The 23,264-nt window shown below is 37.9% G+C and overlaps 1 long non-coding RNA gene across 1 annotated transcript in view; it reads left to right on the top strand.

Moving 5' to 3' along the window:
* Nucleotides 1-20,529, top strand: part of LOC131874738 (uncharacterized) — a 37,610-nt gene extending 17,081 nt beyond the window's left edge. Inside the window, exon 4 of the long non-coding RNA XR_009372124.1 lies at nucleotides 20,337-20,529. This is a non-coding gene — a long non-coding RNA (uncharacterized LOC131874738). The remainder of the gene's footprint in view (nucleotides 1-20,336) is intronic.
* Nucleotides 20,530-23,264: the final 2,735 nt, after the last annotated feature.

The following is a 23,264-nucleotide window of genomic DNA, read 5'->3' as shown; positions in this document are numbered from 1 at the left end:
ACTTTGCATTCAAAATTCCGACTAAAACTAGACCAACTCACTTAGCCTCTGGCGAATTCACTTTATTCAAAATTGCATCCTACGAGAGGAAGCTCAAAAAGCTCTCAAGATTGACTGGACTCTGGCCTAAAAATGTCAAAACGGGAACCCTAAGGCTTGACCCTAATCCAGACAACTGACAAACTAAACCAAAACCCTAAAAAAAAACAAAGCGAAGAACATGCAAAACGAGCAAAAAGAGGGGGTCCCCATTTTAAATGGGGCGATGTGTGAAATGGTCACAACACACACTAGACTCAATCTCCATTTGGCATACATTCTTGGATCGAGATGTCTTTTCTCTTGTAAATAGGTCCACCTCTTCTACACTTGGAGAACTGTTTGGTGATGGCTTAGGTGTCACTGTTCTCTACTTCTTTGAGTTTAGTCCTATACTTGGTGTATTTTGCTTCTTTGCCTCCCTTGAACTCAAACTTTTGACAATTTCCTTACCTTTCCTTTGGCTATTATTTTCTTGTTGGCCTTGTTCATGCTCAGTCGAATCATCTTGTGTTTCCTTAGTAATCCCATCTTGAGCGGATCGTGATTTAGGATCTCCTGTCAAATCATATGTCAATTGGGTGACTTCGGCCTGGAATCTACTAGCTTGCCTTTTTATCCATATCTTGGATCTTTTAGTCACTGGTCTTAGCAAGGCATCAAGATCCGATATCTTTGGATCAGACCAACTTGGTGGAAAAATGGGCTTGTTCTTTTCCATCTCAAATTCTAGGTGCACTCTATTTTCATCTTTTCATGACTGATCAGGCATTGGAAAGAGTTCACATGCCTAGACTAACTTTAGTGGCAGTCTAGAAAACATTCTTTTTCTAATCTCAAAATCATCTTTGGCATTTGCCCAATAATATTCCATGTGTGCTCTATGCCGGTGTCTCCAACCATCCACAATCCTGATCTTGTTATAAGGATCAAATTTTTCTCTGAAAGTAACTAGATCAAAGTATCGCGATTAAGAACAAAACCTATTTAATAATTGAACTATAAAGATGAATAATAAATGGAGAATGATTATAATTTCCTTGAGTTTTTGATATAAAGTCTGATTATAATCCTTTGTTCCCTAAGAGAATAGTAGACGTTGTCTCTATTTATTAATCTGTAATTTCATGTGTTTATGGTGTACAAGGAGAGGAATTGCCACCTCTAAGGGTCTCTTAAACAATTTGCTATGAATCGTCTCATTAATTAAATTCTTCCACTTATCAGATATAATCTTATGAGATTGCGATGGAATGATGATTGATTTACTTGATCAACCTGATCACTTGTCTGATCTTCTTATGTGATGGCTATATACCCTTAGTTGGTCAACCTAATATTTTCTTTGTCTAATTTGATTCTATTAATATGCAAAGATATTTGTATCGGTTTGATAAGACTTTCGATCTGTATGAATGCTTGCCTGATTTACTTGATTAGGACAGAAATTCTATAAGACTTTTAGATATGAATGCTTGCCCAATATATCTTACGATTATAGAAATTCAAATGGCACTTATCTGATTTGTACCACTTGTAAATATGTGTCCAAAGTCAACAGGCTGCTGCTCAATTAGAGCAAATCAACAAATGGGTATCAATAGAAAAGAAATATGTTCGATGACCTTGGAATGAATATTGATCCTGTATTAAATATCTTGTTATTGATTGGTTGCATCCCTTTGATTTGGAATGATCATAACTTTCCTTAATTGTGTCTTCTCATACGTGTTTTTTATGGTCTAATTGCACTCCTTACATGAATATTAGTTACCTGTTTTAATCACACCTTTCAATTGTGTTTTTGTTGTGGGTTTTGTTCTTAATCCCGATCTCAAAGTTGGCAAGTCTGTAGAGTTACAACTCCTTAGGTGATTTCTCTTCTACTGAAAGTGATGGACAAACTTCATTATCATCTCCCATGATGAAGGGAAATTGTTATCCTTGGTTTTTCTTCTTTAGAATTTTGTCATATATTGCCAATTGTCTTGTTACCTTTAGTAGGAATATTCTGTCAGTTGGGTATATTGATAGCTAAAGAGGATAGCCACCAAACCCTTGGACTCTGATGTATGTAAACCAGGGAAATTGGATGAACCATGCGCCATACTTGTCCACCAATTTTCGAGCCTCTAAGTATAACATCTTATGAAAACCCCCTTGCAGAATCCAAACAATATGCATTGAAAATGCATCGTTCACTCTCCTGTAATGAATAGTGTTGGTCAATTGTAACTGAGGAAAACACTCATATACTTTGAACTTTCCTTCACCTAGCCCAATTGACGCTTGGCATATGAGTCCATCATACTTATGAATTCTGGTGATCAAGTAGACTAAGTATGAACTCATGTAGAAAGAACGAGTTTGCTTTGGGTTATTTAGCTGCTCATCCAAGTTGTCACTTATCAATCTAGACTAGTCATAACTCTGATTCCTGTATCACTTCTGCAATGTAGAAGAACATCCATGGTTCATAGGTGTAGGCATGTTGACTTCCCATGAGTCTGTTCATCAAGACCACTAGATCATTGTATTCTTGCTTGAAGTCCATTCTCGTTGTTTTGGCAATTTAGAGTGATGACGCTTAGGCTTCTCCATTCACTTGCGGTTGACAGTAGTTAAACATTAAACTCCTCTTGCGTGGTAGAATCTTAATGCTTTCTCTTTATTCTTGTACTCCATGGAGCGGGATGTGGTGATTCCAAATGCCTCTGAGATTGTCCTTGGAGTAAAGTTAGCTAGCAACTTGGCGTCAAGAGATGAGATCATTCTTCTCTCTGGGTTGTAATGTTTTGCACATTCAATGATCAATTCTGGACATTGGAAGGAAGGAGGAAATCCTCCTACATGGATGATTCCACTTCGGACTATTGTTCACGCCACTGCTAAAAGAACTACGCCATCACGCCCAAATATCCTTTGCTTGAAATCTTCTAAGTTGAATGTATCGAAGTTGATGTAACCAACATTCTCCCACTTCGATTAGATTTTGGATTCGAGAAGAAATCCTTTTATTTACTTCTTGATCAATGCCTTTCTCAACTTAGTTGCAACCTTGACTTCCGCCATTCAATTTCCTAGAATTCCAAGGATAAGTAATGTTAAAATAATTTCTTGTCATATGTTTTCACTTTACCCATCTCAAACAATGGGTTATCAACAATCTGAAAAGTATTTCCTTTTTCCAACTTAGACCAACAATCCTGCTGTCCTAAATCTGAAAATTCCAATTTAGGACATTGCTCAAAGACTTTCAGAATTTGGTCAAACTCATTCTTCAAACTATGAGTCTCAACACCATTGTTCTGAAATGCAATTTCTGATTGGTCCTCTAAATCTGCCCCTTGAATGTCATCATTTTGGCATATTTTAAACTCACAAAATAGGACAGCCTCTTGGTCATTAGGAACTTTATCATTAGCTGCAATATTTTCAGCTTCATAACATGAATCTCCATCCAAGAATCTGTTAACCTTTTCCTCTTGTTTAACATCTTCAATTTTCATATGCTCTTCCTCTAGAAGCACATGAGTGCATTCAACACTGTCACTAGCTCCATAAGAAACATTAAGAGATTCATCATGCACAACCTCAAATATTGGTTTTTCTTCTTCTTGAATGACAACCTCATCAATGGTAGGTGCATGCATCACCAAAGAGTCTTCATGAAGCACTGTCTCAAAGTTAGGTGTCAAAACACCAACTCCATCATTTGTCTTTGTATTAAAGATATTGTTTTCAGACTCTTCCTTATGTTTGGAATTTGCAAGAACCTTCGCGAACCCCATTTTAATGTTTGGATCCTTCATCAAATTAATCAATCCTTGCATTAACTCACAAATAGACTTATCTATAGTAGACATTCTTCCAAACTCTGATATGCAACCAACAAACCACGAACCAATAGGATGGAAGGAAGAACTTGTGATCTGATCAACCGAACACACAGGTTGGCAGGAAAACCAGCTCTGATACCATTGTAATATCCCCAATAATTTTTTTTTGATTTGGCAATAAGATTTACAAAGCAAACACCATAACCCGTTAAGGTTAGAGAAATAATCCAAACTGCTGAAAGGGAACCCTTCCACCTTTTGTTCACCGAGAGCCCAATCTGTGAAGGTGAGAGCATACGGTGTTTCGGGGATCGTTAGCACCATAAATCAAACTGAAATTACAATGCATGGGCGGCAAGCCAGCCCCTTCTGCTTATCCAGCAGGATAGAAACTGAACTCTTGGTGGTAAACCAGCCAAGGGAAATAACAAGAAACTGAAACTCAATCACTCTACCGCATATTTCAGCGGGAGGACATTACATTAAGCTATCACTCTACTGCATATTCCAGCGGGAGGACAATTGCATAAAACTTATCACTCGACCACTTATTCAGTGGGAGGACTGAGTATATAAACTGAATTACAAAGCAAGAAGGCGGCTAAGCCAGCCTCTTCCACTTATGCAGTGGGAATTACAAATAAGAACAACAAGAATGATTGATCAGTACTACTGAAACAATCTTACAAAATAGAGATATGAGATAAGATAAGAAGCTTAATGCTGATCTCAAACAATCCACTATCAAAATCACACCACACTTGAACACTACTGCTGTTCTAATTCTGCAAGCTAGAAAACACACTATCCAGCCACTACCGGAAATACCAAAATAGTCATAACTTTCTCAAAACTACCCGGAATCACACCAAATAAAATGCAAATGACTAATATAACATAGGCAACCAATCCAATACCTCAAACTCGCAACTTGGAAGCCCCAAATGCGTTGCACACATCCCAAGGTAAGTCTGAAAATGGCGCTACAGCAGCAAACTTTGATTTGCAACCAAAAATTGTGATGACCACCAAAAGCCATGCCAAGATAGGAGAATGATTGTCTTCCCAATACGCTTCCAAAGAGCCGATACCCAGAACGATGCAATCACTTGGTCAAGAGATATGAGCAAACTATGGTTTCAGCAACTCCGCGACCAGCAACAAGGAAACACTCCAAAATCCACACAAAACTCTCCACAATTTGCAGAACACTCACAAACAACACTAGAATTATAGGAACACAGCTAGGTACTATCTTCCAAGTACGAAACTGAGACTTAGCTAGGAAGCCACACTTCGAAGCTCAGATTTTCAATCGCCAAACCGACAGCATAACAATGCAATTTCATAAGATACCAAATGAGAAGCCCAACACTCTCATTTATAGATTTTGAGGGCTCAAATTCAGATTCACAGTCCCTCCAAATGAACGCCAAATCCAAATGCACATTCACTTCACATTATTTTGAAATTACATTTCATTTCTCCTTTCTCCAAATCGACCTTCTCATAGGAGCAAATATTCTTTATAAAAATGACAATAAAATCATAATGTGGCATCCAAGGTAGATAAGTGAAATATATTATAAAATTAACTGATTTCTCCATAATGCGTCCATCTTGCTGTATTAATATTTCACTTTATAAAGTATTTTTCCTCAACAATAAATCACCCAATATCTAATTAAGGAAATGACTTATATATCAATATAACTTAAGCAACCCCTTTTAAAAAAATCGTCCAACCTTTGCCTTAAGTTATAATTTAATTTAAAACACCATTTTTCATCAAATACTGAACCTGCCAAAACAAGCTCCAGGGATATGGGGAAACAAGCTGAGAGAATTGCCCTGCTAGAAATAGTCATTGAACTGAGCTGAGGAACCCTTGCCAAGAATATCACCAAAAAAAGAGGGAAGACCAACTGCTCAAACTAACCTATCGGAAATAGCCATCTGAACAAGCCTGTTGACATCCTACTAAAAATAGAACTGCTAAAAATAGTACTTACTAAAAATAGCATACTGCTAAAAATAGTAAGTGTTTCCAAAGTGATTTTAACCACATTCTGAGCAATCGTTGTACTTACTAAAAATAGCAAGTCTGGAAAAAGTCACTTGATGCAGATGCATGTCGAACCATCCTGAAGCTCTCTGAAAACCCAGAAGGAATCCATAATCGAAACTATCAAAATCCCACATATAGCCCTTGAAATCACCAAAGAATCCTCTTAGAAAATAGGAAACCCTAATTTCTGCCCCCGACTAGCCTATGGGCCTCCGAACTAGGCTAACGGCCAATAGAACTAATCACTGCGGAGAAGGGGACATTACACCATATCATCAACCTCAAATGAGCGCTCAATACGCTGCTGATCAGCATACAACTTCTGTCGATTCTATGCAATCTAGAGGTTGTTCTTTAATGCCTTCAGAATATCTTGACACTACTGAACCATATCCCTAGCTTGAGGTGCTCTACTATCTCCAAACACCAAATCAGCAAAGCTAGGGGCCTCATAACCGTAAAGTGCCATGAAAGGTGACATCCTAATGGACATGTGATAAGTGGAATTGTAGCAGTATTCACCAAGATGTAGACATCTTACCCAGGCCTTTTGCTGCTCTGAAACGTAGTTCGTCAAGTAACCTTCCAACCACTTATTTACTTTCTCTGTTTGTCCATCTGTCTGGGGATGGTAACTCGTGCTTGGGGTGAGTATAGTACCGCATAATCTGAAAATCTCTTGCCAGAATGAGCTTAGGAACTAGTTGTCCCTATCACACAATATTTTTAGGCAACCCATGTAACCTAAACACATCATGGAAGATCAAATCAACAACCCGAGCTGCTGTAAATGAGCTAGTGATGTCAAAAAAATGAGCAAATTTTGTTAATCTATCCACCACCACATAGATACAATCCTTCCCACTGGCCTTTGGCAACCCAGTGATGAAATCCATAGAGACACTTTCCCATTTTTGACTGGGGATCGACAATGGTTGTAATAAACCAGTGGGTGCTATGTGTTCATCCTTGTTCTTCTGACAAGTATGGCATTCCCTAACGTACTTCAAGACATCTCTCTTCAACCCTTTCCAAGAGAATCTCTCTCGGATTTGCTTGTAAGTCTTGAAAAAACCTTGGTGGCCAGCAAGGGGAATGTCATGAAAAGTCTGCAATACCTTCTCCTTCAACTTCTATTCAGGTAGAAGAAGGATCCTTCTCTTATACAAAATCAATCCATCAACCAAACTGTACTTTTCACCATGAAAAGTGCCTTCAACAGTGATGGTTGCAAATTGATTTTTGGCATAATCAACAAGCAATAGGTCCCTCTAATCAGCAGTAAGCTCACATATAGAGCTTAGATGGGGTCTTCGTGAAAGGGCATCGGCCACTATGTTGTTCTTCCCCTTCACATACTCAATGTCAAAGTCATAAGTCTGAAGCTTACTAACCCACTTCTACTACCATTCATTCAAATCTTTTTGGTGCATGAAATGCGTAAGACTGTTATGATCAGTCTTAACAACGAACCTACTTCCCACCAAATACTGCCTGAATTTCGCAAGGGCATGCATTATGGCAAGCATCTCCTTGTCATAGATTGAATATAGCCTTTCAGGCCCTCTCAACTTTCTGCTTTCAAAGACAATAGGATGCTTGTCCTGCATAAGAAAATCACCAACACCTTCTCCTGACGCATCACATTGCAGCTCAAAAGGCTTGGTGAAATCTGGTAAGGCCAAAACTGGGCATGAGCTCATGATTTCCTTAAACTGATCAAACACTGTTTGTGCCTTTGTAGACCACTGAAAGGCTCCTTTCTTAGTAAGATCTATGAGGGGGGCAGCCAATTGAGAATAACCCTTCACAAACTTTCTGTAAAAATTGCATAGACCCAAGAATCCTTTCAAATGAGTTATGTTCTCAGGTGGTGGCCAATCAAGGAGCCAATCAAGGATAGCTCTAATCTTTTCGAGATCCACCTTCACACCTTTTGCATTGATGATGTGCCCCAAGTAGAGCAACTCCCTCATTCCAAATTCACACTTAGATTCTTTGGCAAACAATGATTTAGACTCCAGAATGCTAAGAATTTCATCTAAGTGTTGTAAGTGCTCCTTCCAAGACTTGCTGAAAATGAGAATGTCATCGAAGAATATGAGCACAAACTTCCTCAATTGCTTCTGAAAGATCTTGTTCATGCAGAACTGAAATGTGGCTGGAGCATTAGTCAAACCAAAAGGCATACTAAAAATTCGAAATGCCCAAAGTGGCATCTGAAAGTAGTCTTCTCAACATCAGAAGCTCTCATTTAGATTTGATGGTAGCTCGATTTGAGGTCTATCTTGGAGAAGTACACGACACCATGCAGCTCATCAATTCGGGGAATGGGGTACCGATTCTTGATCGTTTTCTAGTTTAAGGCTTGGTAATCCATGCACATACGCATGGTCCCATCCTTCTTCACCAATACAACAACTGAAGCAAAGGGGCTCTTGCTTGGCCTAATGTAACCTATGTCTAGAAGCTCCTTAATGGCTTTCTCAATCGCGTCCTTCTTCTTCTTTGGGTAACGGTAAGGAGTAATCATGATAGGCTTAGTACCCTCTTCCAACTCAATGATGTGTTCAGTACCACGCTCAGGCGGCCTACCCAGAGGTGGAGTCTCAAATGCCTTGCTCCTTTTTGAAATCAAAGCTTGAATGTCTTCAGGATAGCTTCTCCTTTCTTCGGATGAGTGGGATGGCATGACCATACACTCAGGAGATCTTCTAAGTGGCGGATTTCCAAAGATCTTGCTCTTGCCTGTGATTAGAGCTTGAATATCAGTAGTGTAGCTGCCCTTGTTTTCTAATGGGTTTGATGGCATTAACACACATTCTGCTGCCCACTATGACTAATCAACCTCTCCATCCTCTTCAAGGATACAATCCGAGGACCCCCATTAGACATCCCTTGCAAAACGACCTTCTTCCCTTCAGTCATGAACTTTAACTCCATGGTTTGCAAGTTAAGAGTGATCTCACGAAGAGATCACAGCCACTGAATGCCTAGGACCACATCATCGGTCCCTCTAATATTGACAACATAGAAGTCATCCTTGACTTCATAATTACCAAGCTTCATTAACATGTTCGACACCATCCGTCTACAACAAATTGTTGATCCATCAGCCACCACGACCTTGAAGTCTTCAACATCATTAGTGATGAGACCTCTCTTGGCAACAATCCTAGCATCAATGAAGTTGTGAGTTGCTCCTGTATCAATTAGAGCAACAAGTCGGTGCTCTCCCAATGCTCCTCGAACTCTGAATGATTTATTCTTGTGGAAGCTAGAGAGTTGGGCAACTATACCCTTATCATCTTGATCGCTTTTAGGCCCTTTTGGAGCCTCTTCATACTCACTTTCCTCCGAATCAAGCTGCTGTTATGAATTTTCAGAATGTGATCCATCAGCTGAATATGCTTCCATTTGCCGAGCATTACCCTTTCCATGGCATCTATGACCCGGAACCTATTGATGTGTTTTTTATGCACATGCGAACACAGAATAAAATACCAAGGTATCTTATCCTCTCTTGAACAAAGTTTCCCCGAATGCTGAAGATTTCGCCTAAGGATCAATCGAGGCAACTCCAAGGTTCTTATATATAGGGTCTCTACGTGTGGATAAGCTCTTGTGGTATGATGTGATTTTGCTGGAATCACAAGGGGACTTACGTTTGATGACCTGAGCGTTTGATTTGCTAGAACTCAAGTCCTATCTACTCACCGGGAGAATGAAGAAATAGCAAAAGGTGTAGGGTTTAGAGAATCTAATCTAAGACCTAGAATGTAAGAAGATAGATGAATGACTAGGTGGAGTCCTACTGGGCTAGGTCTCACCATAAGACCGAACAATTTGACACCAGCTCAGTGCGATCTTCTAAGGGATGCTTCGAATATATTCAAATCGTACACCATCAGACACTGAACACCATTCGAGTTAATGCATGAACAATAGACGCGTAACGACTCGAGATTAAGCTCATTTTATGCCAGTTGACCACGCAGGGCACATTTACAATCAGCAAGAGGCTAGTGGTTTGGACTAGGCGGATCCCACGTGAGTACATTCAATAAGTCCTTTCATTCAATCCAATTTTTACCATCTAAAACGAAGATTCCACAAGAGACCGTGCACATTGCAAAGAAACGACACACTTCACCATAACTTCAATGAAAATGGAGTTCATTTAACATTTAGCCAACAATTTCTTGCCTTCTCTTCCTAATCTACTCTAATTGCTATTCTATTTGCTAACTATTCACTAACTCTCTTTTGCTAACTCCTAACTATTAACCCTTACAAATGAAGAGCCAGAGCTTTATATAGGGAGCTCTTTACAATTCAATGGCTTTGATTGATTTAGAATGATTGGCTAGGATTACAAGATGGAAACCCTAATTAGGGTTTGTTATAACAAAACTCCCCTAGCCAATGAGAAAATTACATTCAATGAGTGTCGACCAATAGGAAACAGGGGTAGGTGCCTCGAAGTTTGTGTCATCATTGGTGAGTCAGGTACATTGAATTTGGACATGTTGAGGTGGACCAATTTGACTGGAGGAACAGTGACTTGGATGCCACCTTGTCTTGCGTTTGTGCTCAGTCAAGGAACATGGAGCAATATCTCTTGATACTCAATGTGATGATGATGAGAAGAGGACTTTGATTAACTCTTCTGAAACTATCTGCCTCTTCGATCATGTTCAACATACCCTTGCGATGACCTTGGTGATCTTCCTTCGTCCTTGATGTGCTTGAGGAACGATGTACCTTTCCTTGGCTTCCTTGTGTTTGCCTATGAGATCCTCTTGAAGAGGTCTTCCTTTGACCTTGATGTTGAAATATTCTTCTTGAGATCCTCGTTCCGATCTCCCTCCAACCTGGTCCTTCTGATCTCTATCATCATGTGGTTCCTTTGTGTGGTGAAGTAAAGGTTTTGGAGATAGCTTGCAACTCCTTGAACACCTGTAGTCTTCCAACGCTTCAAAACACCTTGAATCCTCCTTTATGCATTTGGAATGTCCTTGATGATGATGGGACTGGAATAGGTCGTCCTTGTCCTAGCCTAATCTTCTTCCATTTGCAAAAACAAACCAAAAGATGATTAAGTACATATGATATATTTATCCTGATCATAGCAATTTTAACCTTAAATCAAAAAAAGGGATCAAAATGAAATTTGCTTTTTAAGATCCTTCCCAGGGACAAGCGCTATAAGAATTTCGCTCTGGACCCTTTGGAAGGGTCAGGAGCGATTTTTTTTATTTTTAGCTTAATTAGACCATTTTCTTCAACATTTCACAATCCTAGACTTAACCTTCAAACCCCCTCTCATCATGATCTTATAACTAGCCCTTTGCCCAGCTCAATCAAGGTGAAAAATAGAGTTTTCAAAGGATTTCGCTCTGGACCCTTTGGAAGGGTCAGGAGCGATTTTTATGATTAGGTCCAAATTCCATCATTTCTTTACTCCAAATTGCTTCCCAAGACAAGTATATACTAGTCTTCTCTCTACGAAGGCCTAGGAATCCATCTTTTGATCTCAAACATGAGCAAACTAGAGGATTTTGAGAATTTCGCTCTGGACCCTCTGGAAGGGTCAGGAGCGAAATTCATAATTTGCTTGTTTTCCCTCACTTAGCTCCATTCTTCATCCTTTAAGTCATTAAGAACAAGTCATTGGGCTTCAAAATTTTTTGTGAATGAGCTAGCTTGTAGGTTGGGACAAGGCATAGTACATCATGAGGAAATTCGCTCTAGACCCTTTGGAAGGGTCAGGAGCGAAATTCTTCCTTGAGCTCATTTCTCACCTTTTTTCTCCCTTCCTTGGCTTGGATATAACTTGTTAGGCCTCCTTCCATCATGATCAAGTGAATTTGCTCCTCAAGTTGGCATCTAGTTCAAGATTTTGTGAAGAAATAGGGTCTTATATGAATTTCGCTCTGGACCCTTTGGGAGGGTCAGGAGCAAAATTTGCATTTTGGGTTGATTTCTGACTCTATTTCCCACATTTCTTCATTCAAACAAGTGAATTGCCTTCAATAATACTTGGGACATGGATTAGCTCATGGCTTTGGGCAATGTAGAGTGTCTTATAGAGGAATTCGCTCTAGACCCTTTGGAAGGGTCAGGAGCGAAATTCCTATTCTAGATTCAATTTACCTCAAATTTGTCGTGGCTTTACCTTAGAATCAACCCTTGATGTATTTTCTTCCATATCCTTGCAAATCAATCCAACCAACAATGACATAAGTGAAATCTTGGGTCCTTGGTGAAATTTCGCTCTGGACCCTTTGGAAGGGTCAAGAGCGAAATTTGACATTGCTAGTCTCTCCGTCAGGATTCATATATGGAATATAACATTTAATTGACATTTCCTTATATCTTTCTTCTTTCTTATACTTTAAGTTATATTCCATATATATTGTCAGGATGTTTGAGAGTGGTTTCGGACCTCTAGGAGTTATAATGCAAAATCTAGTTTTTGGAGGATCAGGATGACATTCCAGATAGCCAAATTTCAAGACATTTGAGGATCAGGATGACATTCTAGACTCCTTAAGGTGAATTCGCTCTATCCTTGATGAATGGGACCTTAGGAGGACATTATGCATTCAACCAAGGTTTGATTTAGCAACTTGAAGTGCGATCGGATAGTACACAAAAAACACCTTAGGAATGATCTAAATAACCCCTAATCACTCAATTGACCTGACCTCTTGAGGAGATCCACCTGACTCAAGCAGAGCCTGCTATCTTAATGAGCCCCCTGGCAACCCTTCAATGCAAAGACTAATAGCCAAGACCAGGCAACCAAGCAAACTAAACTAACCCTAGAAAGCAAAAAGGTAGGGGTCCCCATTTGCAATGGGGCGATGTGTGAATACGTCACAAGAGAACCCAAGGTTCTTTGCATGATTAACTCAAATTCTTCCTCTGAAGTTATTGACGAAGGTCATCATCCATCCATGGAAGGATCTTCTTATGCTGATTAGAAAATTTCTTCTTGTCTTTATGAAATGGGAAAGACTTTGACTGAAATTTAGACTTAGGGTAGCCAACTCCATGCTTCTAGCCTTCTTGATTGCATCAACCAAGGTGGGCGGGTCAAAGGCTTTTACTCAACCTCTCAATGGTTCTTCAAGTCCCTCAGTGAATAGGACCACCAGTCTTTTCTCCAAGATACTACTAACCATAACTGAAAGACTCTGAAATTCAGTTATGAAGGTGTCTACAAAACCCTGCTGTTTGAGTTGTGCTAGCTCTCTAAACTTCACCTCCGGATCCTTGGTATCAAATCTTTCTATCAACTTGTTGGTGAATTCAGCATAGGTATGGATCAAGTTGTGACTAAGAGTGATCAACCCATGGTACCACCATTCATGAGTAGCTCCATCTAGGTGCAAGGTGGCAAACTTGATGGCCTCTTCTTTGGGCATAGGTCTCAAGGACAAGTAGTTGTCCAACTTCTGCACCCAAGCTCTAGCCATGCTCACACTGCTTCCATCGAAATGTGCTAGAGTGACCTTCCCAAGGGCCTATTGAAAATATCTGGGAGTGGAGTAACGATTATTATATCTCCCTTTCCTTCTCTTCTTTTAATTCATGTATTGGTCAAGAGACATAGCATTTCGAATCTCTTGGGGAAATGCTGCATACTCCACAAAACTGGCCAGAATCTCCTTAGCTACAGAAACTTCCACTTCAGGAGGTGGTGTTTCCCTTCGAAGGAAAACAGGTTGCAATGGCCTAGTCATCGATCCAACAGGCATTCCATTACCATGGCTGCCATTATTGCTTCCATTTCCATTACCACCAGAGTTGTTGGATGTACTGCCATAATTACCACTCGTATTTTGATTCGGATTTTGATTATGCCCTCCTCCAACATTTTGCCTAAAGGTGGCTATCATTTGGGACATCATGTCCATCATAGTGTCAAATTTCTTGTCTATTTTCTCTACAGCCATAGCTGTTTTATTTTGTCCAAATAGTCATTCCCCCATTGAATCTGCTGACTCAACTGAATCAACTTCCTTATCTCTGTTTCTCAAGACTTCTGAAAAAGTCTCTTCAAAAGGCACTACAGGAATTTGATACTGTTGGCGTCTCTGTTCTCTATTGTAGTAGCGGACGTCTCTATCACTCATGGAGAACTCTGTTTAGCCCGACTTCATAGGCTGGCAGGAAATACCAGCTCTGATACCACTGTAATATTCCCACTTACTTTTTCGGTTTTCAAGCACAACAAATATTACAATGCACGCGTTAAAGTTAACAAATATAATCCAAATGCTACTGAAAAGTGACCCTTCCACTTTCTGATCACCAAGAGCCCAATGTGAGAAGGTGAGAGCATACGGTGATAAGGGGGTCGTTAGCTCACTAATCCGCTGGAAATTACAATGCAATACAATACTGGGCGGCAAGTCAACCCCTTCCACTTTTCAGCCGGATGAAGAACAAGACTTGGTGGTAAACCAGCCAAGGTAACAAGAGCATAACAAAACCAAATCACTCTACCGCTTATGCAGTGGGAGGACTTTACATAAACTATCACTTAACCGCATATCTCAGTGGGAGGACAATATCACTCAACCACTTGCTCAGTGGGAGGACAAAACTGAATTACAAAACATACAGGCGGCTAAGCCATCCTCTTCCACTTGTTCAACGGGAAATACAGCATAGAATGAATTGGTCAGTACTACTGAAGCAATTCTTGCAAAGATAGAGATGTTAAAGAAGATAGAATGAAGTACATATCTCAAGAATTCACTAACACACTCCCATCATAAACACTACTTGCTGTTCTGAAATCAGATACAAGGAAAACGTAGAACCAGCCATCCCGAAACCCACTAAAATGGTTGTAACTCTCTCAAAACCGAATAGAATAGAATCATGCCAAACCAAAAGCGAATGAAGCATATGACATAAGTGTTATCAATGAAGCCTGCACCCTTGCTAAAGCTGTGAACTTCAGTTGCCTATTGAAAGATGGGAACACTTCAAGGTTGTAAGTAACCTAAAACTGAGTGAACCTCCATAGTAAGTTGGTTCTTTTCAAAATCTTCACCTAAACTAACAATTTCTTCTGGGAAAAGAGTGAGGAGGAGGACATATGAAACTAAAATCTAACCCTAAGGTGATGCAACAAAATGATATGTTGAAAAAAAACACTTAAAAGTAAGAAAGAGCGACACACAATATGGCAGTAATAAAACTCTCTTTCACAACCCAGAAAAAGATAACTTTTGCATCAATAATTCGTGAGAAGGCTAAAAATTACAACCCTAGGAGGAGAAAACACTCTTTTTCACAACCCAAGACTGCTATTTCACACACAACTCCTGACCTGCAAATAATTATATTTCTGCATAAGATACCAACATGAAAAGATACAGCTCTGTAATGTCCCCTACTTGGTTTAGACCCGTTATAACCATAATTAATCTATTTCTATGTACTTATGACTTCAACTAACTTGATTAAGAGACAAGTCTATCTTAATGTGAATCAAATCTATGATATTCGCTCTTTCCTTTGTCTATCAAGTATTTGCTAATTTACCATACTAGATAATTGATCTTATTTTGATTCATTATAAAACATTTACATATTTATTAATAACTAGTTATATGAATTATTCTCTTGCATTACTGCAAAACAATTTCTAAAAGATATTATAATAATTATTAGTATTATATTAATATCCATATTTATAACCATTATATTAATATCTATATTTATATTATTATTAAATTCTGCATATGATCATTATTGGGCTTCCAATCTTACTCATCATATTGAGCACAACACTGTGCATGCCCCCAAGAAGGGAATACTGCCAATAACTTAATGATAGTTATGATCTGATTTGGACAATCTTGCTGACAATTATTATATACATAAACCTATTATCCTTTTCAGACTTGAATAGAAATAAATAAAAGAATCGAATTATATTATCAAATATTTATGTATCTTCTAATTACCGAATATATAAATCAATAATACCATCACTACCTAAAAAGCAATAATTATACTTAGTGGGGGTAAGGGCAGACAGATCTGGCCATGCGTTAGATCTGGTCTCCCACTATATAAGAAATTAAAAATGAGTGTCATATGTGTTGCAGTCTATATTAATATTACTGCTAATATTCCGCATTCAAACCTTCTTAGCTGTCCCTTCCTAAGCATACGTGTTCAGCCTCCTTTTATATTCTCAACTCCCAAGGGTCATGTCCTTTGGAAGTAGCCTTCCCTTGAGGAGACACATCTTATATTAATGGCTTAATTGCTCTTCAATGATTAGTTTATTATATAACTTGTATAATTGCTGCCTATCGTGCTTGATGTTAGTAACAATTCCCTTCATGCTATCGACGTAGACCAAGTAAGGATCATAGTGTTGCTTGGCATAGCCTGTGTTTATCGGAATTATTATAGTAATCTATACTGATCGATTCTTGGTGCTTTTCGTTGATGATTTCATTATATCATAGACCCTCTTCACGATGTATTGCCGAATGTAGGATTGTCTGGTCAGTTACCCAAAGTCGTAGTGCTTTAATAAGCAGATCAAATTAGATACAACACCCAAGGCAAATTTCTCCTGATCCTCACAATTATATATTTATTATTTTAAATATATAAATTGTGTTTATGATTAAGAATATGTATATTCTATTTATAATATATAAATATAATATTAATTTACTTTTATTTGAATAATTTCAGAATATTATCATTAATGAATATTTATTAAATAATAATATTAAATATTAAATAAATAAGTATTTAATAATTGTAATTAATCTTTCACTAATAAATATTATATTAATTAATAATAATTATTTCATTTATATATATATATATATATAATGATCATGGGAGGGACATGACAGCTCCAAGGACAAGAAAATCACAAGAATCTGCACTAAACAATAAGGATCCACAATAACAGATGAAAATGGGAAGGAATGAACTAATTGTTACTGCAAAAGGTACCACCAATCTGTACGATTCCTGAAAATGTGTTACAAAATCATTCATTTTCTGCAGAGAGAACTCTAAAAATTACAGTTTGCTAAAAATAATGAACAAGTAAGAACCCTTACAAAGAAAAAGGAAGGCAGTATATATGCTGCCTCCAACAGCTGCATCCCATAAAGCCAAGCTTAACCACTTGGTCGAATTCAACCCAAAAAGGCCACTTTTAGGGTAAAAAACAAGTGTAAAACTGAAAGGGCTTGAACAAAAGTCAAGCCAGCCCATGCTGCTACCATAAAAGCTCTTAAATGCATCATAAATGGCTCCAAAATATCCCTGACAGGCCTGCAAGCCTTCATAAATGCAAAAATATCCCCTTTTTGACTTCAATAAAAATAAAATATACATCTCATAAAGTGATTTTTTGAAATTTAATATTTAATTGAATATTTGTTTTATTTCATGTTCATGTTTAAAGGCAAAAATGGTAATAAATGAAATAATAATAAAACAATTTAATAAAGTGACTTATATCACTTTAACAAAATATTTTATTATTTCATTTATTATTATTTTGATTTTTAAATATAAAGATGAAATAAAATAAATATTTAATTAATATTAAATTTTAAAAAATACTTTAATTAATATATATTATATTTTTGATTAATTTACTCATGCTCTAAAGCACTAATGAAAGAAATTTTTTTATTAAGTGATTCATAAATATCACTTAATAAATATTACATTGAAAATTTTTTTTAAGTGATTTTTATTAATCACTTAAAAAAATTTTCAGAAAGGGAAACCAAAAAAAATGCCTTGCAAAAATGCAAAATCCTTAGGCTTTCACGTGGCATTTGAAAAAGGAATAAAAACAAACCAAAGGCAAAAATGCCATAAGGCACCGATGAGGATATAGAGAAAAAGAAAACCCTATAGTCTTCATCTCATTCATTCGACATTTTCTATCCTTCTTTTTGCTGGAAACTTCTGGGTACCGCCGTGCTAGGGTTTGGGCGACATTTGATCTGCAACCTGCTGTAAATGGGTGCTGAGCACCGCCATAGGTGACTTTCTGGAAAAATCGAAGAGTCTTACATTGATTCTGGGCAGATAGAAATACATCTTTGGTGTGCAAACCGCCTGGTAAGTCGTGAAAACTGAGATCTCGACCTCTATTTAGAATGAAAACTGCTCTGGCCTAACTGATTTTATGCATATTTCTGATTTTGTATGTTTTGGGCGTTGCCCCTTGGCATTCGATATTTCCACTTCTGCTGTAGCGTGATTTTTCTCCGCTAAGCGTGATTTTTCTCCGCTAGGCGTGATTTTTCTCTTGGCCGCCAAAGGGGTTTCTCGAAAATATTGCACGCATTGTCATGAGAGCACTCCCATTTCTAGGGTTGAAAGGAGAAAAAACTGGAAATAATGCAGACTTTCAGGCTGCCATGCTGCTACTTCTGGGAACCATTTTTTGCAGATTTTTCGCCATTAATGGCTGCCTCAGGTGCACATTTTTTTATCTTTGCAAAAAGTAACAAAGTCTGAAACTTAACAATATTTCCTTCCGTGCATCTATGCGAACTGCTGCTTACCTTGCACGTTTTGATAAAACTTAACAACGTATCTCTATTTGGGTTACAACTTCTCTGCTTTGGGGCTGATATATGGGTGTTTGGTTTGAGAGACCGTTATATCAGTATTTCTCTTTGATTGAAACCATTGAGATTGTAGGAAATGTCTTCAAATTATCCCCCGGGCTTGAGCCTGTGACTTTGTGTCAGCTCAATATCACTGTTGAGATTTTTTTTTTGGCAATAATCACACTATATTTCTTTTATATCACCTTACAACCATCTTTGTCTTAATGTGTTTGACCTCCTGAACTGTCACATGTCTTAATCATCCATAATTTGCAGCAGACCAAGCTCCATTTACTGCCCTAACATTACATCAGATTTTGATCTTTCTGATAGAGGCTCTAATTGACTGAATTTTTGTGATTTGTTGGCTGTATACTTTGCTCTTTTACTGCTGCAGCTGCGATATGACCGCTTCCCACTTCTTAGACTCATTGTGGATATATTTTGTCATTGTTGAATGACTGTATTTTTTCAGATTCTTCATTGCTGTTCCCAGCTCTTCATTCACTGTTGATGACTCTTCAACTGCTGCAATCTTTGCATCTATTGTATATAACAGCAACTTGCTCATTTACTGCTCTTTCTCTGATTTGATCTTCTAAGACTACATTGCATAAGGTTAAGAAGACTGCACTTATGAGTTTTAGAAAACCATAAAGTCTCTCTAATGGTATAAACGAATGTATGAGACCTTAGCTATTATGATTCATGTCTACTTATGACTGATTTTAACCTCTCTATCCTCCTTAATGCTGCTTATACTATCTTTGAAGTTGTTGTGACTGTATTAGAAGTTTAAAATCATTCATATGACTGCATATCTGATACAAAGATTGCTCTGTAATTTGGATTTGTGATGAAAGCATTTGACTATGCACCTTTCTTCCACAAAGAACTGACTCTTATCATTGTCACCTGCTGTAATCATCTTTAATGTTATTAAAAAACCTTTTGTGGCTATATTAAACAGTCCTCATGTCGCTCTAGCTGCATATGACTGCTTCAAATCTGCAAATTTTCTTTTGTATGCTTCCTAATACTTCAGATTTGCCCATAATATGTATAAGTTTGGTGAATGCTCTTTGCTCTTCTCATATATGGAATTATGATTTCATGCTGCAACAAGGGTATTAATGTCATCATTATTTTGGAGCTGCACATGACCGCTTGCTGTCTCAAGGGTTGCATAACCGCTATTAGTCTTTTGAAACTACATTATTGAATGCCCTCTTAGGCCCTTTATGGACAACCCCAAATATGCACTGTATATCTCATTATCATGCATAAATACCTTGTCCACATCCTTTAGAAAGGGCAGCCTTCATTCATGCTTATTGGTTGATCATGTGATCGCATACTTGCGTTTTGTTGCTCTTTCTCTGTCATCAACTTTGATATAACTTGATTGTATGAGACATTGTTGTTGTTTTTTATATGAGATGGGCTCAACCCTTGTGGGAGCCTCATTTACCCCAACTCATTCATGAAGTTTACGATTAGTAAGCCATATTTTCCTGGTCCTGCACATGAAGCAAACATGTTATAAATAATATGCCTATGTATGATGATTTTCTTGGTTTCCTTTGATTTGACATTTCCCCTTCTGAGACTCTTCAGTGATGCTGACTATATGCACCTGATGCATGTAGGGATTACATATACATGCATGTGTTAATATACATGTTAGGTATGCAATCAGCCATTGCTTAGAACGAAATGTTCTAACTCATTGTATATTTAACTCTTTTGCAGATACCAAAAGGAAGGCAGATGTAGACAAGGACGAAGCAGCAAGACAAAGGCAACATCAAGACTACTCCAACTGTACTAGTCATTTAGGCAATGACTGGTTCCATTCTCAACATGCTCTCTTTTATTTTGTACTCATGTATACATGCCTATTTATTTCCTTCTTGCACCTGATGCATGTAGCCAGTCTCACGGCTCGTTGTGTGGGACGCATGCTTGAATATCAATAAAAATAATTCCTTTCTTTAGATGAGATGTCTCTCTCTTTTTCTGTTACGAACTAGAAGTATTGAAATGTAATCTTTAGTTCATTCTTTCTTAGTGTAGTTGGAATGCAATATAGTAGAAGTAATATGTACTTGTTCCATTTTGTAAAAACAAGAATAACTTAACCTATTTTTCAGCTTAGAAGCGAAAAATAGGTAACAATAAGCAGACAAATCAATACCTTGAAACTGCGACTGGAGAGCAACAACAACAATGCATGCAACCCAAGGCAATTCTGGAAATGGCGTTTTGGCTGAATAGTTCGATCTGCAATTGTAAATTGGAGAGTTCTCCAAATGCCACACCAATGTAGCAGAATTATTATCTCTTTGATACGCTTCCAACAAGCCCTCACCCAGAATGATGCACTCAACACGCAGGTAGCTACGAACAAAAACACTTCCAACTGGAACACACTAGCAACACCAAAAAAACCAGCGGCACACAACTCTTCACCAACACACCCAAAAATCACCAAAAAGGTTCACAACTACGAACCACAGCTAGGAGTGATGTCTCACACTTGAAACCGGAAGGAAGGATGTAAGAGGTATTCACCCTCGAAGAAGTTTGGAGTCATTCTGACAGTGTAACGATATATTTTCTCTGGATAAACAACTGAGGAGCCAAACACCTGTTTATATAGATTTTCCAGTCTGAAATTCAAATGAAGCTGTCTCCAAATTCACCTCATTCAAATTGCGTTTCATTTCATGAGGTGGACCCAAAGCGGCGCCCACTTCCTAAGTTCAAAAATCGCGCCTAGGAAGAAGACCACAATTTTGGCATGATATAACTTTGGAGTATATGAAAAATAAAGTCTCATATATCCATTAAATAATTCGCCTAGGCAAGACTTAGGAAAAATATCAATTTTTGCACAATTCCCCATAACAACAATCAATAATTAAATAATTAAATAATAACCTTAGGATAAGGAATAAAATTAAATTGCTTATAACTCTAGTACTGATTATCAACAAAATCCAGATGAGGCTGAGCAATGAGGATCATTGAATTGTGTAGGAACAAGACCAAATCTAGGACTGCCAATAATAGAATGCCCCAAACTGCTACTTACTAAAAATAGTAAGTCATGAATTAATGCTTAAAAAATCGTTATCTTTGCAACCAGAAAAAAAGCTTGGTGATCTTAGCAACTTTGTACCATCCCGACGGCCAAACCCTTAATTACTACAAGTAGTAAGTTCACGTTCCACCCCTGACAAGTCTGGTCGGAACTCAAAGGAACATGGGAACCCTTAATTCACCTTTCCACATAGCCTACAGGTGTCCGGAATAGGCCAATGGACCACTGCCTGCAACATCACAAGGAATGGGACATTACAAAGCATCACAAATACAACACATGATATACGCGTGGAAACCCTAATGGAAAAACTGTGCCAAATTCACGATTCTATGTTTCCCCTTTTACAATTATCCTAGGTACCGACCTACTAGAAGCACCAACCCCTAAGTTTTTTTGTGAGCACCAACCCACTGTAAGCACCAACTGCCTCTTTCGAATATGTAGGCAGCAACGCACTGGAAACACTAACTCCTACAACTGGGTACAAACTCAGCAAGATAAACGAGTCTGTTATTTGACAGGCACCAACCTACGAATTCTTCGACTAAGGATATTGCTCTCCCTTCCTCACAAATCTGATTACAACTTCTGATATTGAATAATAAATGTCTTTCCTTTACAAATCTGATCCGAGTTTTATTTGCCATTCTTTCTTAACATATTTGATCACAACTCAAGCAATAATCTTCCTTTAAATCCTCTCACAAATCCTCCTTTGACCCGTTTTAGAAGTCTGCGATCAGCTTTCTCACAAAACTTTCTTCGATACGCTTCGTGATGCTGCAACGATGTCCTCTTTATCTCTGCATGAAACCTTCTTCCAATAAGTTGTCACAATCGATCTTATGGAGTCTTCACAAATTGGATCATCAATTCACAAATGTTAAGACTTATTGTTGGAATATATTTTAGTTTTCGTTAATTTCAAATCAAAGGAATATTCACTAGTTGGGTTTGTAGTTCAATGGCATAGCTCCCTTGTAGTATAAATGAGTGATTCACGGTACTTGCGCAAAGTTACTCAAGGAAGGCTAGGCAAGAAGATCCATGATCCATTCACTCCAAAGGTTCTTTGTCATTGAGGAATCGACCCAATTGGTGAGGAGCCCATCTTTGGTTTGTTTGGCTGATTTTTATATGTTCTATTTCTCTACGTTAATAAGTATCTTTGGTTGCTAACACCAATATTCATTGATTAACCAGTTCTCCTTAACTGACATAACAAGTTATCTTTTATTTTCAATTTAAATATTCTTGGAGTCACTAACAGTTACTTCCTGTAGATCTATGACTAATCCATTCACTGCAAAGGTTCTTTGTCACTGAGGCATCGACCCAATTGGTGAGGAGCCCATCTTTGGTTTGTGTGGGTTATTTTTCCATGTTCTATTTTTCTACGATGATGAGTATCTTTGTTCGCTAACACCAATATTCTCCGATTAACCAATTCTCCTTAACTAACATAACAAGTTACCTTTTATTTTCAATTTAAATATTCCTAGAGTCACTAAGAGTTGCTTCTTGTAAAACACATATTTAGTACTGAGAGGGGGCGATGAATCAATAGCAAA

Source organism: Cryptomeria japonica, chromosome 4, assembly GCF_030272615.1.
Source record: "Cryptomeria japonica chromosome 4, Sugi_1.0, whole genome shotgun sequence".
NCBI lineage: Eukaryota > Viridiplantae > Streptophyta > Pinopsida > Cupressales > Cupressaceae > Cryptomeria > Cryptomeria japonica.
Note: the sequence above shows the minus strand (reverse complement) of the source record. Positions and strands in the feature narration are given on the sequence as shown.